The 19,715-nt window shown below is 46.0% G+C and overlaps 1 protein-coding gene across 3 annotated transcripts in view; it reads right to left on the bottom strand.

Moving 5' to 3' along the window:
• The window catches only part of EVA1C (eva-1 homolog C), a 113,274-nt gene that overhangs the window by 83,025 nt on the left and 10,534 nt on the right, over nt 1-19,715 (bottom strand). The gene's annotated exons all lie outside the window — the stretch shown is intronic.

Here is a 19,715-nt window from a genome sequence, read left to right as displayed (position 1 = left end):
AAAGTGATAAAATGCAGCTTTCAAGACAGAGATGTGTGTGTTGTACATTTATCCAGCCTTATGTAAGCCCCCAGCAGTACAATGCAGCTGTCATTAACTCTGCCTTCTAATGATAATGAAATGACTGTGCTGATCTGTCCCGGACTACACAGCAAAGCTGAAAAGTGAGCTGCAGGAAACAAGAAGCGTCAACCTATTGTGTCTGTCCCACTGATCACTGCAAAAACTGAAAGGTTTTCCTTTTTATATGGTTGATCATATGAAATGAAAAAACAGCAATATGTGAGGAGAGGGGTTCAAGTGCACATTACCATAGCTGCAATTTAAAAGCAAACAAGGACTACAAGTAGAAGCACGCACTAGAAACATGCTTAAATGTAAATTGCGTCACTGCTGTACTTACTATATGTAAATTACCTCTTTGCACACATTTTTGATCAAAATTGTGTTGGGCTCTTCTACCAGCGACAAGGATTCTAAGTTATCCTAAATTTGGTAGACCAAAAGCCTAGAAGAGGCAAGACTGTTAGTGTAGGTGCCATCTGTTGGAAGCCACTTTGTCGCTGGTAGACGGGCCCAACACAATTTTGATAAAACAATATGCACAAAGAGCTTCTACTTTCATATAGTGTGTATAGCAGTAATACAATTTACATGTATTCAAGTTTTCAGTGTTTGCATGTGTCTTTGTGCTGCTACTTGTAGTCCTTGTTTGATTATATACTTGTAGTGGCCGGGTTTAGGGTGGCCCCAATGCTAGGCTGGGTCCCCCAGACATGTGTTGCTGCTCTCCGGAAAAGATGGTAAGGCATGGTTCATCCCAATGGGGAATAAGTCCAGAGAGTCAGGGTCTGCAGTAAACCAGTGTGCTTCTTTACTGGAGGAATTTAAGTACAAAACAATACAGGCGAGGCATAGGCATGGCCTACCCAGTCTCCTCCCTGGCAGAAGAAAGGTTTGATGCTGAGGAAAGGCCTGAGCTAGCTGTCCCTCTCTCTCTCAGAAGGCTGGTACCTTGGTCCAAGGCTGGTGATCCAGGGTCTGTGGCAGAGTATCCTGTTCTCAGCGTCTTCTGGTCACTCAATAGTTTGGCAGAGCCTATTCTTCTAAGCACTGATCCCTATCTGCAGAACACCAGGGGTTCTGACTACTCTCCTTATATACAGTTTCTGGCTAAACTAGAACCTTCTAGTAGGGGTGGAGTGGAGAAACTCAGCCCAAACAAATACAATGTTACAAATCCCATCTCTCATAGACTTGCATTAGAGCTGCAATGATACTCAACGGCAATGAAACAGCAATTTTTCTGACAAAAACACATTTTCAGACATAACAAAAGAGCTAAACCAGACATTTAAAGGGTCAGACTGTCTAGTTTTTGTGGTAAACAAGTCTGGCTTTTCCCTTACAAAACATGCTCTTCTTCAAACCTTATGATAGCTGTGGAAAATTACCAGCTTCTCAAGCTTAGCTAGAAAGTCCCAAAAGTCTCTCAGTATTTGTGAACCCTTTCCACAGTTGCATGCAAACACAGTCCAAATGACCAGGATATATATCACAACATACATATAAAATACACAGTATTAAACAGTATAAGTTAACCCTTTAAAGTGAAATGAAGGAGTTCATTACTTTGCATAGAGGAAGCAGGGGCAAATGTCCACAAATGTCCAGACTTCAAAGTATCCCTGCTCCAGGGCACTACATACTGTACATCTAAATAGAAGCTATAAGCAAGTTCTGATGCAATCTGAGATAAAAGGACTATACTGAAGCAGTATTATAAGTCCTGGCAAGAAAATTCCATCTCCTGACTGCAGCGACCCCGCTGTTTGACTCTACACAGTAGATGGACAATATAATGGGACGCACCTGCACTGCTCCCCATTCAAGGTGTTATTTCATCTGCACTCGGTACTTGTGGCCAGCACATCATCTGAGGGTTCTTTGTTGTTGGAGCAGGCAGATACTGTGACTAATGTGTTCATATTGACTGAGCAAGGATTAGAATCATATTTCGCGGGTGTTTATTAGTCTTTTAACTCGTTATTTGCAGCCCAATCTAAAGCACATAAATAAAATGGAGACGGAACGGAGCCAAACTGATGCATTCTGAGCGGATCCTTATCCATTCAGAATGCATTAAGGGCAAAACTGATCCGTTTTGGACCGCTTGTGAGATCCCTAAACAGATCTAACAAACGGAAACCAAAACGCCAGTGTCAAAGTAGCCTAAGTTGTACATTATATCATTTAATACTCAATACATAATACATAAAAAAAACTGGAATAAGAACAAAAAAAATAAAAAAATAAAATAAAAAAATCCGCTCGTTTAAATTCTAATATGTTCTCCTATTCATCAAACTTGATCCATATCTTAATCGTGATATTTGTAAATCAATAAATGAACAAATTATTGAACCATGATTCATATGACAAATAGATGATTCCTGCAAATCAAGGGTTAAATCACAAAATATTATTGCAAAAAATTGATGAATAAATTAGTCCTTTGAAGTTGATTTCTTATAAGAATTATCGCATATAATCTGAAAAATATAGTCATTCATTGATACTGTATCCTTTTGTTCAAGCTGTGTCTATATATATTTTGGTATTTTATATTTTGGTTTCTTCAATAATTAGTTGATCGTTCATATATTCTTATTAAAGCTATGTATATATAACAGTCTCTTCAATAATTGAATAATAATTCATATATCTGATTAATGACATACTTTGTAATTGTTATTACATTACCACCCCATGGATACGCCATCGATATCTTAGTCCTGGGAAACCCCTTGAAGGTGGTCATAGTGGTCAACAGGTATTCCTCCTGACCCCCTATACACATGCAAGCTCAGCTGAGTGTGCATGTATTCTCAAAGGGAAGAAGGGGACAAGCCACTGCCAGACGAGTAACTTATTCCCAATGAGAACAAACATGACCGATTCATCCTTCCTCCGACACCTACTGTCATGGGGAGAGTCGGACACCATCATACACATTCCTGACGAAACTAGCGGGTTTGGTCTACGCTCAGGACACAGAGTTCTTCAGATATCCTAATGTTCATAGACATGGCCCAAAGTCTGTACAATGGCACATTATAGTGCTATATAGTGCTCTGTCATGTGGCGTATGTATGGAGCTGTTCTCCTCTAGAAGAATTGCGCCTTACATATGCCATGCGATGAAGCGTGCCACATATGACATTGGAAGCATATGGAGGTACACAGTATACCTATAGAAGAACTATTAAAGGGGTTGTCCCCCGAATAATATTCTACCGTTTTCAAACCAGCACCTGGATCTGAATACTTTTGCAATTGCAAGTAATAACTACTGAGTTATTCACTGAAATCTATCTGTAGAGCGCCACCTGCTGTTTGCTCTTTTTCTAATTTCTCTGTCCTGCTCGCTGAGATGGAAGCACGTGCTCAGTTCCATCCTTCAACTGCCACCAGCTGCAGCAGACGGGACACGCCCCCCGAGTAAGGACACGCCCCCCAAACTGCCAGCTTGAAATAAATCTTGCAGAACAATTGGAGCAATGAATGGGGAGATCTCTGGATCCATGTGAGGTGCAGGGCTGGTTCTAGCTTTGATAAAAAGAGGTTGTCATGTACTATATGATGTCTGATTTTAAGTTTTTACATTATTGGGGTCCTTCAGGTACCAGTTGTGATGGCACTGAATTGTGGCTTCCATTCATAACAGAAACCATCACGCGGATGTGAACGGAGCCTAAATGGTTTACATTTGTAACCGATCCGCTACGAGTCCTATATAAACTCATGCCAAGTGGGTGGAGATCAGCGGCTCTCAGACACCTCTGTCACCACTTATCTCTCAGTGAAACAAAAGACTCTTAGGCTGGGTTCACACGGGCGTTGCGGGAAAATGCACGATTTTTCCCCACGAGTGCAAAGCGTTTTAATTCGTTTTGCACGCGCGTGAGAAAAATTGCCATGTTTGGTACCCAAACCTGAACCCGGACTTCTTCACAGAAGTTCGGGTTTGGGTTAGGTGTTGTGTAGATTTTATTATTTTCCCTTATAACATGGTTATAAGGGAAAATAATGGCATTCTGAATACAGAATGCTTAGTAAAACAGCGCTGGAGGGGTTAAAATAAATAAATAAATAATTTAACTCACCTCATCCACTTGCTCGCACAGCCCGGCTTCTCTTCTGTCTTCTTCTTTGATGACAGGAGGAAAAGGACCTGTGGTGATGTCACTGTGCTCATCACCATGGTGATGGATCATGTGACGGACCATGTGATGAGCGCAGTGACGTCACCACAGGTCCTTTTCCTCCTGTCATCAAAGAAGAAGACAGAAGAGAAGCCGGGCTGCGCGAGCAAGTGGATGAGGTGAGTTAAATTATTATTATTATTATTATTATTTTTAACCCCTCCATCCCTATTGTACTATGCATTCTGTATTAAGAATGCTATTATTTTCCCTTATAACCATGTTATAAGGGAAAATAATAATGATCGGGTCCCCATCCCGATCGTCTCCTAGCAACCATGCGTGAAAATCGCACCGCATCCGCACTGGCTTGCGGATGCTTGCGATTTTCACGCAGCCCCATTCACCTCTATGGGGCCTGCGTTGCGTGAAAAACGCACAAAATAGAGCATGCTGCGATTTTCACGCAACGCACAAGTGATGCGTGAAAATCACCGCTCATATGCACAGCCCCATAGAAATTAATGGGTCCGGATTCAGTGCGGGTGCAATGCGTTCACCTCACGCATTGCACCCGCGCTGAAAACTCGCCCGTGTGAAAGACGCCTTACTTTCTCCTGATAGGGAACGCTTTGGCGGTTATTTATTATATGTTATACGCAACTTTTTGGTGTATTTAGGCTTGACTTTAACCCACTCAAGTTTATGGTGCGGAAAATGGTCTTAAACTATGCCAGCAAGGGGTCTGGCGTAGATTAGAGCATGTTGCACAACCTGCAGCAGCAAACGCTACAGTTATGTAGATGCCTGTGTCTCTACATAACTTTGGCGCATCCACCGGCAGCACAGAGGGATTAAGATCGGCGTCAAAATCGCTGATCTTAATAAATGTCCCCCTTTGTCTTTTATACATATTGTTGGTAGGTTCTGACTGGACTCACTGGGGATTTCTTAGATACGGCTGCAGCCTTGGGTTACAGTGCTGGCGCTGAGGATACATTGCCATGCTGCGCCATTCACGCCCCGCACATACGTGTAGTTACATGGTTTCCCGGGGAAGTTTGCACTTGGTTAAACGGCTTTTATGGCGCCTGGCTGAAATGTTACAACAAGCAGAGAGTAATGATATATCCCTAGTTAATTACACCGCTCCCAGAGTGTATAATTAACACTTAATGGGATTTTTCAAAGAAAGTCGCCCATTTACAATATGCACCGGAAATGTGCATCCATGAGACGGACTCCATGACACCAATGGATGTCAAAAAGGTGTTCTTTTGGCCAACGTTTGGCGGGGTTTCCATTTGTTTAGCTCCATGGACTAGTGGAGCAGATGTATACCGCGTGGAATATTAAGTTTACGGCAAAGGATCAAGACGCAGTGTGAAAAGGTCCTTCACAAAATGGAAACAATTTTGTACCTAAAAGGAATATAATACGGAGCATGCATTTTTGCTAATTAAAGGGGTTATCCAGTAATATATAATGATGACCTATCCTCGGGATATAGTGTAGGTCAGGCATTCTCAAACTGCGGCCCTCCAGCTGTTGTAAAACTACAACTCCCACAATGCCCTGCTGTAGGCTGATACCTGTAGGCTGTTCGGGCATGCTGGGAGTTGTAGTTTTGCAACAGGTGGAGGGCCACAGTTTGAGGATGCCTGGTGTAGGTCATCATTATCAGATTGGCAGGGGTCTGAGTCCTGGCACCCCCGCCGATCAGCTGTTACGGGGAGCTGCCGCGGTCCCCGGAGCTCTTGTGAGCAGCGCAGGCTCCTGGAACCTCGCCCAAGCACAGCGCCGTACATTGTATAGCAGATGTACTTGGTATTGCAGCTCACCCCAATGCACTTCAATGGTGCTGAGCAGCAACCAGGCCACAGGGACGTCACACGGCCTAAGAAGAGGCTGCGGTGCTCATGGTATGTTGGTCTCTTTTAACAGCTGATCAGCGTGGGTCCCGGGTGTTGGACCCCCACCGATCTGATATTGATGACCTATCAATAGTGTAGTGTCCCACTACGTAAAGGTGAGCACTACTCAAGGGTCAATTGGGTCATGTTGTTCCCCACCTCTTGTGGAACATGGTCATGGTATTTTGTATTGCATTGTAATGCATATTTTCATGTTATCTCCTGTGTACCAGGCCTGCTAGGGGTGTAGTTTCTCCTCCTAAGCTGTAGAGGGAGCTAGGGAACCCCCTAGTATATATACTCAGGTCCAGTCCAGGAGAGGGGTGTGTGGTTAGAAGCCAGTATTCACTTTAGCCAGGTGGTAGCTGAAGGGCAGTTTCTAATGTAGTACTACGTAAGGGTGGGCACTACACAAGGGTCAATTGGGTCATGTTGTTCTCCACCTCCTGTGGAACATGGTTATTGTATTTTATATGGCATTTTAATGTATATTGTCATTTTATTAATGTTATCTCCTGTGTACCAGGCCTGTAGGGGTGTAGTTCCTCCTCCTAGACATTAGAGAGAGCTAGGGAACCCCCTAGTATAAATAGCCAGGTCCAGACCAGATAGAGGGTTGTTGTGTTGTGTAGTGAGAAGCCAAGAGTCACTTCAGCCAGAGAGGAGCTAAGAAGCAGCTTCTGACATGCAGCTAGATAGCCCAGGCTTCTAGCTTGCCACCAGGAGAAGAGCCTGCCTCCTGAGAAACTAAGTTCCTACAAAAGTACAGTGCAGAGCCAAGTTGTTTCCAGCCAAACAGAGAGCTGAAGGGCAGAAGGATATATTTAAAGCAAGGAGACATATACCTGAGGAAGTTTTCCCTAACCAAGGATAAAGCCAGCAATAGGGCATACGGGCCTGGGAGAAAGACAGACAGGATTCTGAGGAAAAGTGCAGCCTGATCTGTAAGTGTTTAACCCTCTGAGTATCTTGCAAGAACATTGTGCCTGCCATTTGATGTAAAGCCTGCCAACACCTGTTACATGTGGAACTGATCAAAGACTGTAAATAGTTAAACTGTTCAGTAAAAGGAAGTTTTGGTTCACTGCAACGTGTGTTCCTCACTTATTACTACAACAAATCGGTGTGCCACCGTTACCGGCACTGGCGTCACGAACTTAAAATGTGCCACCGGCACATTAAACCTACAACACCCAGGGCACCTCACCTACCATCTGGCCTGGTCCCTATACACAGAGAGTGCCCCAGAGGATTCATGTGCGAGCCTCTCCATCACTGCTGTATGCCTGCCCAGGGTATATAAGGACTGTGAGTACCAAGAGCAACCCTCGGTTTATTAACTACCCCTGTGACCTCACACTCGCTCACCCTGCAGGGCTGTGTACTGCACTAACATGCAGCTAGATAGCCCAGGTTCCTAACCTGCGTCCAGGAGAAGAAGTTTCCTCCTGAAGTTATCCTGCATCTTGCAGAGTACAGAGCAGTGCTAACCTTATCCAGCCAAGTAGAAAGCTGAAAGGCAGAAGTTTATTGATAGCAAGAGGATGTATACCAGAGGAAGGTTTCCCTACCCAAGGATAAAGCCAGCTATTAGGCATCCGGGCCTTGGAGAAAGCCAGACAGGATTCTGCAGAAAGTACAGCCTGATCTGTGAGTTTTATTCCCTCTGAGTTATCTTGCTAGGATCCTACCTGCCATTTATGTAAAGCCTGTCTGATATCAATATCCTTTCACATGGAACTGTCTGAAGCTTGTATATAGTTGAACTGTTCAGTAAAGAGGAGTTCTAGTTCACTACAATCGTGTGTACCTCCATTATTCCTCCAAACAATCGGTGTGCCACTTTTACCGGCACTGGCGTCACAAACTGTAAGGGATCTTGCCACAGGCACACTAAACCTTCAACACCCAAGGCACCTCACCAATCACCCGGCCTGGTCCCTATATCTAGAGTGCCCCAGAGGATCTACGTGCCAGCCTCTTCATCACTGCTGCAGACATCCCAACCTGCAAAAACTCATTTCAGGGAGGTGCACTTCTAATTTCAGGGAGGTTATCTTTTTTTTTCTTTCACAAACTTTTTATTACATTTCCCAAACATATGCAGTATCTGTACACTTTGCTCTATGGTGTGGAGGACGGGGCTCATTACCCTGCCCCAAATTATCATATTTATGTATATGATTAAAGGGGTTCTGTCACCACCTATAAGCCCTGTGAGCTAAACATCTGCTCATGTCCAGGGTAGCATTCTGATTTCTAAGGTGGTCTTATAAAAGCTATTTGTGGCTTTATTCTGCGGAAAAACAGGTTTTACTAACCTGTCAATCATTGAATTAAGGTTCCCAAGCAGGGGAGGTCTGTGGATGCATGGTGCCCGGCCGCACGCATCGCCATTCGTGCCCAGCGCTGCCTTCTACTCCTCAGTGCCGCCTCTCCCTCCCTCCCCCTCCTCCCGCTATGAGATCCCGCGCGTGCGCACAGGCTCAGCCTGATGCACCGTTGCGGACTGCTGGCATCGGCTTCTTCTTGCACTGTGCGCACGCGCCGAGAAGGGGACACTGCTACAGGTTGCCGGAAAGGTTTACTGCGAGTAAAGTGACTAGAGATGGGAAGTTCGGATCTTTCACATGAATCGGTTCATTCGCTGAGCTGACAAGAAGCAAGTGAACCAAAGCTTAGGTTTCGCAATGCGCATGCGTGGATGCTTGGATTCACTTGCTGACTCGCTGAGTCGGCTCTTGGTCTGAGTCAGGAAGTTTATTCTATAAAACCCTGTGTGTAATTATCTATCCCACTGTAGGAAAAAAAACAAGCATCCAGGGGGTGTGAGTTTAACACTGGGGTAAATAATATAATTAAAATGGAGGGTTAAATGTGTAAATGGATTTAAAGAAAATACATCTCTCTCAATAGTTCTATAGCTACTGAATGAGACAGAAGAAGGGATGCCTTTAACATATATATCTCCTTGAGAAGCCAATTTGACCCTAAAGGGTTAATTCAACCTGTAATCTAAACTCTGTCCTGTCACTTCTCTTATCTCTCTGCTCTGCTATCAGTAAACCTTTCCGGGATATATTGTCTCACATGCGGGTGTCAGGGAGCTGCTATCTAATAGCGGGAGACTCCCTGAACCTCCGGGAGACTTGAGATCCCTGCTGCTGTACACCTGCCCAGGGTATACTACAAACTGTGAGTACAAAGAGCAACCCTCGGTCTGGTAACGGACCCCCGTGACCTCACATTCGCACACCCTGAAGGACTGGCGTACTGCAATAGGACAGGTCATCAATATAAATTACCGGATAACCCCTTTAAAACCAGATACTGATAAATATTCTTTCTTGTAATCTGTTTTAATTGCAATATTTTTTTTTTTTTTGGGAAGCATTATGGAAACGCTCCCAAAGTGACAAGTGACAAGTGACATGGGACACCCCCCCCCCCAAATGCCCATAAGCCCCGACCCGGTTCCCAGGATTGCCCTGGAAAAAAATAGTATTTTTGAAATGTTTGCGGGAGCAGGAGGGATTCAACATGGGGAAAGCAAAATGGCGGTCCCAAGGTCACCAGCTCGAGAACACCATTGACCCCTTCACCACCCTAAGATGTACAGTATAATAATAAACTATATGGCTATATTACTATAGAATAATCAGTGGCTAAGACCCAAGACCTCCAGACATAATAAATACAGACCCATAACCATCCCGGACAGCCATAGATATAAGAATTAACCCCTTCATCGCCTCCAGGGATATTACAAGAATATGTGATCTCTCCGTGCAAACACATGTGATGTAGGACGTGTAGAAAGTTATGACACTGAATAGAATTGGGTGCGGAGGGTGATTCTTACAGTCTCTGGAAACCTCTTGTAAGGGATCGCCTCTTATTCGGGGGGTCATTCTCACAATGATCTTCATCGACCACAGGGTTAGGGGCCAAACATTACTTTTATTTGGCACCTCAGCAAAACCAAAACAAACAATACAAATAAAACACCTGCCCGGCTGGGCTCTAACTAAACATGAGGACTCCCTACCTCACTGCCCCGTTCACACACGGGAAGAACATGCGGCTTTTCCCAGCCCAACAATCCAGCACTTCCAGGCTGTAACAAAGTCCAGTACCTTTTTGGGGGATTGTGGCCCAGAAGTCCTCCTGACTCTGGCCTAGCGACCGTCGATTCCAAGACCTCGCGGAGTCCCCCAAAGTTCAGGCTAACACCTAGCCCCGTGGCCCCTGAGCCCACCTGTACAGAGCCCTCCCAGGCCTCTGCTGCACACAGACTCTTCCTCCTCCTCGCAGTCTGGACTGGGCTCTTATCCCAGACTGATTGTTCCACCTGGTGTGGCCTCTGACCTGCTGATTGACAGCGAAGAACTAGGAACTCCTGCCATATCTCTCCCCTAGCAGCCGTGGGGTCTGTCACTGCCTCACACTCTCTTTAAATATTCTGCATTTGCGGCAGTCGGATGTCTTCTGTGTGCTTTCCACTTCCGTATGTCTGTTCTGCAATGGATAGAACATGTCCTATTCTTGGCTGCAAATGTGGACCGTGGACCCATTAAAGTCAATGGGCACCCCCCCCCCCCATATGAATGTGTGAATGCCCCCGAAGGAGGTGATGGGGGCAAATTCTGGCTTCGCACCGAAGCCCATAAGTTTCTGCTATGTCCCCCCCTCCTACGTGTCCAGCAGGTCACGTCACAAGAGACATTTTATATTTAGCTGCCGCGTTAAATTCCCATTCAGTCTGAGAAAAGTGAAAAGCTGGAAAGGAAAAACTCGGGACTCATTGTAAGTTTTCTTCCTGAGCGCTCGCCGTGAGTGTGAGAACTTGTAGGCGCGCAGGATAGGGAAGGCCATGGGGGGCAAACGTAATGTTGTTTTATGCATTCCCTCTCAGCAGGCGTGGAGGCGATTAGAGAAAGCCCCAGAACGTGCAAGGAGGGATAAGAGCACAGGCAGGGAGATAGCTAAAGGAGAGATCCGATCGTACAGATTACACAGAGCGGAAAACCCAATGACCCAAGAAAGAATTCCCCGCAATAATCCCCCCCCCCCCCACAAATGTACAATCCCGAGTTCTCCGGAGAAGAGGAATGTTCTGGAGCCAGGGACGGAACCTGCCGCTATACTATTACTGCTGCCGGGTCAGCAACCTTTCCAGAACTCCAGCTGTTGTCAACCACAACTCTCAGCATGCACACTTGCTCAGCTGTTCTCAGAACTTCCCTAGAAATCAATGGAGCATGCTGGGAGTTGTAGTACTGGAGATGGCTGACCACTGATCCGCGCTGTGTATGAGGACAACCAATGTGCAGTATGTCTAGCTCTCCACTTTGCACGATAAGTCATCAATATCTGATTGGTGGGGGTCCAGCTCCTCCACCGACCAGGGGCTGCGGCAGCTGGAAGAGCACGGCGGCCTTTTGCTCGGCCTGTGATTTCATGTCCATCAGTCACACGGCCTTTGTGCAGCTCAGTTCCATTTAAGTGAATAGGATTGAGCTGCAATACCAAGTTCAGCCACTATATAACATATGGCGCAGTACCTGGTATACAATGAGAAGACTGCAGGCTACAGCCCCTTCAAACCAGGGGCGGACTGACCATTCGGGCACTAGGTCATGGCCCGGGGGCCCGGCGGCGGTGGCAGCGGCAGGGAGAGATGATCGCTTCCATTGTGGAAGCGCTCATGTCTATATTCGTCTGTATCGCCAGAACGGTAGGGTCAGGGGAGCAGCGTCTCCCTTGCCCATTCCTCTGATAGGCTGCAGGCGTAGTGCCTGTAGCCTATCAGAGGCCGGTGCAGGTGGCGCGATGACGTCATTGCGTCGCCTGAGCCGTACAGAGCGGGACACAGGCCGGAAGAGGCCTGCATCGCATCACTGAGAGTGTCATGGAGGTAAGTATAAGTGTTTATTGTTTTAAGTATAGTATGGCAAGAAAGGGGGTGGGGGCCCTATGGAAGAGGGTGGGAAGGAGCACTATGGGGGCATCTATTGGGGGCCCCTATATACTGGCACAATATGGGGGGCACTATGGGGGCATCTATTGGGGGCCCCTATATACTGGCACAATATGGGGGGCACTATGGGGGCATCTATTGGGGCCCCTATATACTGGCACTTTATGGGGGGGCACTATGGAGAAGGGGGAAGGAGCACTATGGGGCCCCTATATACTGGCACATTATGGGGGGCACTATGGAGAAGGGGGAGGAGAACTATGGGGGCATCTATTGGGGGCCAGTATATACTGGCACATTATGGGGGGCACTATGGGGGCATCTATTGGGGGCCCCTATATACTGGCACAAATTATAGGGGCACTATGGGCACCTTAGCTCAACTGGAGGCACTAAGTGTTTTTTGTAGTGGCCATTTGATCACATGAGGGCACTCTGGGGACATTGGCTCTACTGGGGGCACTAAGAGGATTTTTATTTATTTTTTACTGCCACAACAGGGCATTTTTATGTACTGGCGCACATTATAAGGGGGCTTTTTTACAACTGGGGGACTATGGGAGCATTATTACTTCTGGGACACAATTACTGTTGGGGGCACTGTAGGAGCACTATTTCTACTAAGTGCACTCTAGCACAGAATTATTACTATTGCTGGGATTTTGGGGAGCACTATTACTGTGGGGGCACCGTGGCACAGTATCAGCTTAGCACAATTATTTTTGGGGGACATTATGGTTACACTATTAGTGTCAGGGGCACTATTTGCTGGGTACAGTTATTTTTTAGAGCATTGTGTTCCAATAATTATTGAAGGGGGCGCTATTTGTGTGTAACTAGTATTTTCAGGGGGTTTATCTATTTCTACAGTATAGTTTTGTGGGGCACAGCGTCTCAGTATTGGGGGTGCATGATGGGATGTTGAGAAGGTGGGAGGAAAATGGTGCTCATGGTGTGCCTTCCCATCTTTTGCAGGTCCAGTGAAATGAATGGGTCCGCACCGGGTTCCGAAAAATTGCGGAGCGGGTGCGGACCTGTTCATACGGCCATCTGAATGAGCCCTAACTGTAACATTATTTACATCACATGGTGAATGCCATAAAAAAGGTCCTAGAAAACAGTAGAAGAAACAGTGGCGTACCTTCAATAGAGGCAGACCACGTAACTGCTACTGGGCCCAGAGCGGAAGGAGGGGCTGGTGCTTTTCCGGACAAGAAAACACAGCATTTTCCTGCAGCCGCCACTCTAGGGAAGCTCAATGCAAAGAGATTATTTCAGCTGCCATTCTAAATGGTAACTGTATACCTTCCTATGCACTGAGCTCCCCCTAGTGGTGGCTGCTGGCAGCCAGCTTTGTAATAGAAGGGAAGTCAGAGATTCATGCCAGTTGTCTGGTGTAACTACATTAACCCCTTAAGGACTTAGGACGTACCGGTACGGCATGGTTCCCGAATCCTTAAGGACCCATGACGTACCGGTACGTCATGGCTTTAATTTGCTATTCCGTCGCCGCGGGGGTTAATCGGAACGGGATTTCGGCTGAAATCATTCAGCCGGCATCCCGTAACAATGCAGGGGGGGGTCATTTGACCCCCCCGTATCGACGATCGCAGAAAACCGCAGGTCAATTCAGACCTGCGGTTTTCTGCGTTTCCGGTCCATTCGGGTGTCCTGTGACCCGATGAACCGGAAAAAGACTGCGATCGGTGGCGTAATTATACACCACCTATCGCAGTCCGAGGATTTGGAGAGGCGGCGCTGGCCCTGGTGCTGAACGCTGCTGTCCAGGGTGCTGATTGGTGCAGGGGAGAGAGGCGCGAGATTCAAACTTCCTGCGCTCCTCTCTCCCCTCCTCTTCCTGTCCAGCACCCTGACCGTGCAGCACCGTCCAGCGTCCAGCTCCTGAGTCCCCCTAATCGTAGTCCATCACCCTCCTGCACCCATCGCCACCCAGGTAGGTTAGGGTCAGTGAGGGAGAGGCACCGTTAGGAAGGGAAAGAAGGGAAAAGTTAGGGAAAAAAAAAAAAACTTTTACTAAACTTTCTTTTCTTTCTTTCTTTCTGATCCATCTAATCCCCAGACCCCCCCCCTGCCACTTGCCCCCCCCCACCAACCCCCCACCACCACCAGCGCCCCCAGCCCCCACCTCACCACCCCCCCCCCCCCTTACCACCACTTTTTTTTTTTTTTTTTTTTCTGCGTGCGCTGACTGTCCGGCACTTTTCTTTTTTTGTCCGGCCACTGTTAGCGCATCGCCCGCCTCACCGCCCCACCGCTGATCAGCGTTGTACCGCTGATCAGCAACTTTGAACTTTTTTTTTTTTCTAAACACTTGCCCCTTTTTTTTCCTTATTTAGTACGCGAACACCCGTTGCCCCCACACACACGCACATATAATAAAGTTTGCCACACACGCACACATACACGCACACACACCCATGGCCCGCCGGATGTTCTCGGCCGAGGAGGCATACGCCCAGATTGCCTCCGACTCCGAGAGCCCCAGTGAGGATGAGGATGACCCCACGTTCCTTTTGTCATCCGCATCCTCCTCATCATCATCGGATGACGATGAGCCACCAAGGCGGCGGAGACGCCGCCAGGCGGAGCCAGGGGCCCCACATGCTAGGGATCCTGTGGCCCACCCTAGTACGAGCCGCCCTGGGGTTCGTACTGGTTTCCCGGCCCACCAAATAAGTCCACCGGAGCCCCCTGCCGATGAACTTAGCTGGTGTCCCCCAGTGGACTTTGAGCCTGAGATTCCGGATTTTGCTGGCAATCCTGGAATCCAGATTCCCACAGTGGGGTTTACTGAAATTGACTATTTTAGTTTTTTTTTCAGTAACCCACTGGTGAATCTGATGGTGGAGCAGACGAATCTGTATGCCCAACAGTTCGTCGCTCAAAACCCAGGCTCATTTTTGGCTAGACCCGGTGGCTGGACGCCGGTCAGTGCAGCCGAGATGAGGACATTTTGGGGCCTCGTGCTGCATATGGGTCTAGTCCAAAAACCCAGTGTCAGACAATACTGGAGTGGGGACGTCCTATACCAGACCCCACTGTACAGTATGGTTATGACACGTCCCCGGTTTGAGGCCATCCGGAAATGTCTGCATTATTCCGATAATGCAGCATGTCCACCCCGAGGTGATCCTGCCTATGACCGGCTGTATAAGATACGGCCGGTCATCGATCACTTTGGGGCCACATTTCAGCAGGCCTACGTACCTGGAAGGGAGGTCGCGGTTGATGAGTCTCTCGTTGCGTTCAAGGGGAGACTCAGTTTCCGCCAATATATTCCCACAAAGCGGGCGAGGTATGGCGTGAAGCTATACAAAATTTGTGAGAGTACCTCAGGGTACACTTACAAATTTCGTGTGTACAAGGGGCGAGATTCCCGGATTCAACCACCAGAATGTCCCCCCACTCTGGGTGTTACCGGGAAACTCGTGTGGGACCTTATGTACCCACTGCTGGATAACGGTTACCACTTGTACGTGGACAACTTTTATACCAGCATTCCCTTGTTCAGGTCCCTTGCCGCCAGATCCACGTTCGCTTGTGGGACCGTGCGGAAAAATCAACGCGGCCTCCCTGCCCACCCCCTCCAGGTACCTATCCCCAGGGGTGAGACCCGTGCACTTACCAGTGGAAACCTGTTGCTGGTCAGATATAAGGACAAGAGGGATGTCCTTATGCTGTCCACAATCCACGGTAACAGCACCACCCCAGTCCCTGTGCGAGGTACCGCGGCAACGGTCCTCAAGCCCGATTGTATCGTCGACTACAATCGGTATATGGGAGGAGTTGATCTCTCTGATCAAGTCCTCAAGCCATATAATGCCATGCGCAAAACCCGGGCATGGTACAAAAAAGTTGCGGTCTACTTGGTGCAGGTTGCCATGTACAACTCTTTTGTACTATCCCGAAGCGCTGGCAGCACAGGGACATTCCTCCAATTCTATGAGGCAGTCCTCAAAGACCTGATCTTTTCGGACCGGGAAAGAGCAGGCCGGAGTACCTCGGGAATTGGAGGCGCCCGGATCGTCCCTGGCCAACACTTTCCAGGTGTGGTCCCCCATACTGGAAAGAAGGGACGAACCCAAAAAAGATGCAGAGTGTGTCACAAGAGGGGGATACGGAAGGACACCACTACTCAATGTGACACGTGCCCCGATCATCCGGGCCTCTGCATTATCAATTGCTTCAGGGAGTATCACACTTCCATGGAGTACTAAATTTTTATAATCCCCAACAGTCCACTAGAGAACATAAAAAACTATGGCTCTCAGACTTTGGAGACACGGAAACAATTTTTTTTCCCCAAAAAAATATTAGTTTTAGAGCAGGCATCCTCAAACTGCGGCCCTCCAGATGTTGTAAAACTATAACTCCCAGCATGCCCAGACAACCTACAGCCATCAGCAGGGCATGGTGGGAATTGTAGTTTTACAACATCTGGAGGGCCGCAGTTTTTAGGATGCCTGCTTAGTGTCTCCAAAGTCTGAGAGCCATACATATTGGGCATCGTCGCGTGCGTAAAAGTCGTCGCTATAAAAATAACTTTTGACCAAACGCCTCGGATGAACGGTGTTAAAAATATAAAATAAAAACGGTGCCAAAACACCCATTTTTGGGCAAAATTTCCATTTGAATCCTTTTTGCCGGTAATAAAGCAAGGGTTAACAGCCAAACAAAACTCAATATTTATGGCCCTGATTCTGTAGTTTGCAGAAACACCCCATATGTGGTCGTAAATGGCTATATAGCCGCACGGCAGGGCATAGAACGAAGGGAACTCCATACGGTTTCTGGAAGGCAGATTTTGATGGACAGTTTTTTTTTTGACACCATGTTCCATTAGAAGCCCCCCCTGATGTAGCCTAGACTAGAAACTCCAAAAAAGTGACCCCATCTAAGAAACTACACCCCTCAAGGTATTCAAAAGTTACTTTACAAACTATGTTAACCCTTTAGGTGTTCCACAAAACTAAATAGCGAATGTAGAAACAATTTTTAATTTTTTTTTTTGTTACATTGCCTCAAAAAAGCGTAATGAAGAGCAACTAAAAATCATATTTACCCCTAAAATAGTCCCAAAACAACAACCACCTGATCCCGTAGTTTCCTAGATGGGGTCACTTTTATGGAGTTTCTACTCTAGGGGTGCATCAGGGGGCTTGAAAGGGTACATGATGTAAATAAACCAGTCCAGCAAAATCTGCCTTCCAAAAACCATATGACGTTCCCCTTCTTCTATGTCCTGCCGTTTAGCCAAATAGTAGTTTACGACCACATATGGGGTGTTTCTGCAAACTACAGAATCAGGGCAACCCATTTTAAGTTTTGTTTGGCAGTTAACTCTTGTTTTACTCCTGGAATAAATTGATTATATTGGAAAATTTTCCAAAAAATAGAAATTTCTAAATTGTTTCTCCATCTGTCAATAACTCTTGTGGAACACCTAAAGGGTTAACAAAGTTTGTAAACCCAGTTTTGAATACCTTGAGGGGTGTACTTTCTTAGATGGAGTCACTTTTTTGAAATTTCTATTCTAGGGGTGCAACAGGGGGCTTCAAATGGGACATGGTATAAACAAAACCAGTCCTGCAAAATCTGCCTTCCAAAACCCATATGGTGTTCCCCTCCTTCTATGTGCTCCCGTTTGGCCAAACAGTAGTTTACGACCACATATGGGGTGTTTTTGCAAACTACAGAATCAGGGCAACCCATTTTGAGTTTTGTTTGGCAGTTAACCCCTGTTTTACTCCTGGAAAAAATTGATTATATTGGAAAATTTTCCAAAAAATTGAAATTTCTAAATTGTTTCTCCATCTGCCAATAACTCTTGTGGAGCACCTAAAGGGTTAACAAAGTTTGTAAACCCAGTTTTGAATACCTTGAGGGGTGTACTTTCTTAGATGGAGTCACTTTTTTGAAATTTCTATTCTAGGGGTGCAACAGGGGGCTTCAAATGGGACATGGTATAAACAAAACCAGTCCTGCAAAATCTGCCTTCCAAAACCCATATGGTGTTCCCCTCCTTCTATGTGCTCCCGTTTGGCCAAACAGTAGTTTACGACCACATATGGGGTGTTTTTGCAAACTACAGAATCAGGGCAACCCATTTTGAGTTTTGTTTGGCAGTTAACCCCTGTTTTACTCCTGGAAAAAATTGATTATATTGGAAAATTTTCCAAAAAATTGAAATTTCTAAATTGTTTCTCCATCTGCCAATAACTCTTGTGGACCACCTAAAGGGTTAACAAAGTTTGTAAACCCAGTTTTGAATACCTTGAGGGGTGTACTTTCTTAGATGGAGTCACTTTTTTGAAATTTCTATTCTAGGGGTGCAACAGGGGGCTTCAAATGGGACATGGTATAAACAAAACCAGTCCTGCAAAATCTGCCTTCCAAAACCCATATGGTGTTCCCCTTCTTCTATGTGCTCCCGTTCGGCCAAACAGTAGTTTACGACCACATATGGGGTGTTTCTGCAAACTACAGAATCGGGGCAACCCATTTTGAGTTTTGTTTGGCAGTTAACCCTTGTTTTACTCCTGGAAAAAATTGATTATATTGGAAAATTTTCCAAAAAATTTAAATTTCAAAATTGTTTCTCCATCTGCCATTAACTCTTGTGGAAGACCTAAAGGGTTTGAAAAAACAGTTTTGAATACCTTGAGGGGTGTAGTTTCTAGAATGGGGTCATTTTTGGGAGGTTTCTATTATCTAAGCCTCACAATATGACTTCAAACCTGAACTGGTCCATAAAAAGTGGGATTTTGAAGATTTCTGAAAATTTCAAAATTTGCTTCTAAACTTCTAAGCCTTGTAACATCCCCAAAAAATAAAATATCATTCCCAAAATGCTGCAAACATGAAGTAGACATATGGGGAATGTAAAGTCATCACAATTTTTGGGGGTATTACTATGTATTACAGAGGTAGAGAAACTGAAACTTTGAAATTTGCTAATTTTTCAAAATTTTCGGTAAAAATTGTATTTTTTTATGCAAAAAAATTAACTTTTTTGACCCAATTTTAGCAGTGTCATGAAGTACAATATGTGACGAAAAAACAATCTCAGAACGGCCTGGGTAAGTCAAAGCGTTTTAAAGTTATGAGCACTTAAAGTGACACTGGTCAGATTTGCAAAAAATGGCCAAGTCCTTAAGGTGAAATAGGGCCGAGTCCTTAAGGGGTTAAGAAATATTGTGGTTAGAATGAGCGCCATACTTATGAAGCGCCTATTCCGCCTTTTTCAACACAGAAATCTGATAACATGGTTGAGGTGGAGGGCAACTTTTTTAATGCAATTTTTTAATTGAGATTTCTTCCATTTGAGGGTCTTTAATCATTTTGGGGGACTGTTTATTTTGGGATCTGGTCTGAGGAATTTATTTTGGGGTGTGTATCTATTTAAAGGATCTGGTCGAGGGTTTGTAGTTACGTTAAGGGTCTGTATTTATTGTGGGGTCTTAATTCAGGGGTCTGGTCTGATACCGTGTGTTTGTAATGGGGTCTGGCCTGAGTTCATATTTATTTAGGGGCTTTGGGGATCTCTGTTTATTTAGAGGGCCTGGTGCCTGTAATTCATTTTCAGGGTTGGGCCTG

This window comes from Bufo bufo, chromosome 3, assembly GCF_905171765.1.
Source record: "Bufo bufo chromosome 3, aBufBuf1.1, whole genome shotgun sequence".
Classification (NCBI taxonomy): domain Eukaryota; kingdom Metazoa; phylum Chordata; class Amphibia; order Anura; family Bufonidae; genus Bufo; species Bufo bufo.
Note: the sequence above shows the minus strand (reverse complement) of the source record. Positions and strands in the feature narration are given on the sequence as shown.